The sequence below is a fragment of the Oratosquilla oratoria genome, chromosome 18 (assembly GCF_046742065.1).
Source record: "Oratosquilla oratoria isolate Oo_2021 chromosome 18, ASM4674206v1, whole genome shotgun sequence".
NCBI lineage: Eukaryota > Metazoa > Arthropoda > Malacostraca > Stomatopoda > Squillidae > Oratosquilla > Oratosquilla oratoria.
The window spans coordinates 34026911-34029410 of NC_134794.1; positions in this window are offsets into that span (position 1 = coordinate 34026911).

Genomic DNA, 2500 nt, shown 5'->3' on the forward strand with positions numbered 1-2500 from the left:
AAGGGATTTCTCCCCGTCTTCTCCTTTTCTGCATGAGGGAACGGAGAGGGGGGTCGCCGAATTAATGAAGCGCCCTTGCTGTAAATGTGCTGTGTCTTGCGACACTGCTTCTGACCCAGGGAAGTGGGCAGGATGCAGGGATGACCCGTCATCCAGGAGGTGCCAAGATGTGAGGGAGGGAAGAGGGTGGAGGGGAATGGAGTATGTATGGGATGGAATGGGTGGGAGTGGTTTCTATGCCTTTTTTCATTTTGGCTACCTCCCGTATAAGGGGGAAAAAGTCTTTGGCATATGTATGTATGTATGTATGCATGTATGTATGTATGTATGTATGTATGTATGTATGTATGTATGTATGCATGTATGTATGTATATGTATATACAAATATATATATATATATGTATATACATATGTATATATATATATATATGTATATATATATGTATATATATATATGTATATATATAATACTGATGACCCACTTTCGGAGAAGAATAAGCGAAAGTATAAAGATCTGTATATTTCGATCACTAACTGTGATCCTCACACATCTGCTGAAGAGGATCACAGTTTGTGATCGAAATATACAGATCTTTATACTTTCGCTTATTCTTCTCCGAAAGTGGGTCATCAGTATCATTTTACAAATGTGCTACGACATAACTTTGTTGTGGATATGTATATATATGTATATATATACATATATATATATACATATACATATACACATATATACATATATATATACATATACATATATACATATATATAAATATATATATTTATATATATATATATATATATATATATATATATATGAAAGAGAAACGGGTGGGGAAGGGCAAACGAAGATGTGTTGGGAATATAGTTTATTTTCCTAACGTTTCGATCCACTTGGTCTTCTTCAGAGGATATGTTGCATTACAATAGGATCACAAGTCTTATATTCGCAGCAAGGGGGAACCCGGGCAGCTGTGAGCGGATGTGTCAGGTCTTCTCTTCGGCTAATGATTTAATTATCAAGACACTTTCAAAAACAGCAAGTGTCTTGATAATTAAATCATTAGCCGAAGAGAAGACCTGACACATTCGCTCACAGCTGGCCGGGTTCCCCCTCGCTGCGAATATATGACTTGTGATCCTATTGTAATGCAACATATCCTCTGAAGAAGACCAAGTTGATCGAAACGTTAGGGAAATAAACTATACTCCCAACACATCTTCGTTTGCCCTTCCCCACCCGTTTCTCTTTCATTTGTCTGAAATGATTTTTGAATATATATATACATATATATATATATGTATATATATATATATATATATATATATATATATATATACTATAATAAAGTAGTAGCTTCTGTCTGTCTGTCTGTCTGTTGATTTGTTTGTTCACGAGCTCCTCCTAGGGTTCTGGAGATAGATTCACATAACTATATATATTCTGATACCCTATCACTCCAGGTACTTGGATAAATATATTTCATTTAGAAAAATGAATGAATAAATAAATAAATAAAATAAATAAATACTATTTTGGCTAGGGTTAAGGGTTAAAGGGGTATGGTGGGGTAGCACGCCACTACTGTAGTGTCCCCTTAATGCAATTGGCATTTTGTGACAAAAGTTACTATGATTAAATAAACCATTGTATGTGTTCATTAATATTATTTATATTTGTGAAATTAATGTTGCCACAAACTATTATAGCCTTTGTAAGGAGAAAGCATGTAAATATAAAATAATTGTATAATTTTACCAAATATTTAAATATTGGTTATCTTTATTTTACTTTTTCGCGGGCGGTAACATACTCGAGTTCAAAGATAATGAAAAAGTTTAATTATTCTCTTACGGCCGAATATATTTTATTTCCAAAGGGCTTCTCCCTCCTCCAATTGATTTTTTCTTACATTCTTAACATTTTATTTGTGTTACCTTTTCCATTGAGTTATATTGGTGCTTGTAACTTTTCTCCATAAATTCTATCAAGGTTAAAATTATCATCATTTGCCCGTAGCAACGCGTGGGTAATTTGGATAGTGTGTATATACATATATATATATATATATATATATATATATTATATATGTACATATAATATACATATATATATACATATGTAAATATATTATATATGTATGTATATATATATACATGCACACACACACACACACATACACACACACACACACACACACACACACACACACACACACACACATATATATATATATATATAGATATATATATATATATACATATATATATGTATATATATATATATACATATATATATATATATATATATATATATATATATTTAGAAATTGCTTTACCCTTCCCCACCTATCACTCTCTCATATATATATATATGTATATATATATACATATATATATATATATATATACATATATGTATATACATATATATATATATATGTATATATATATATATATATATATATATATATATACATATATACATATATATGCAAA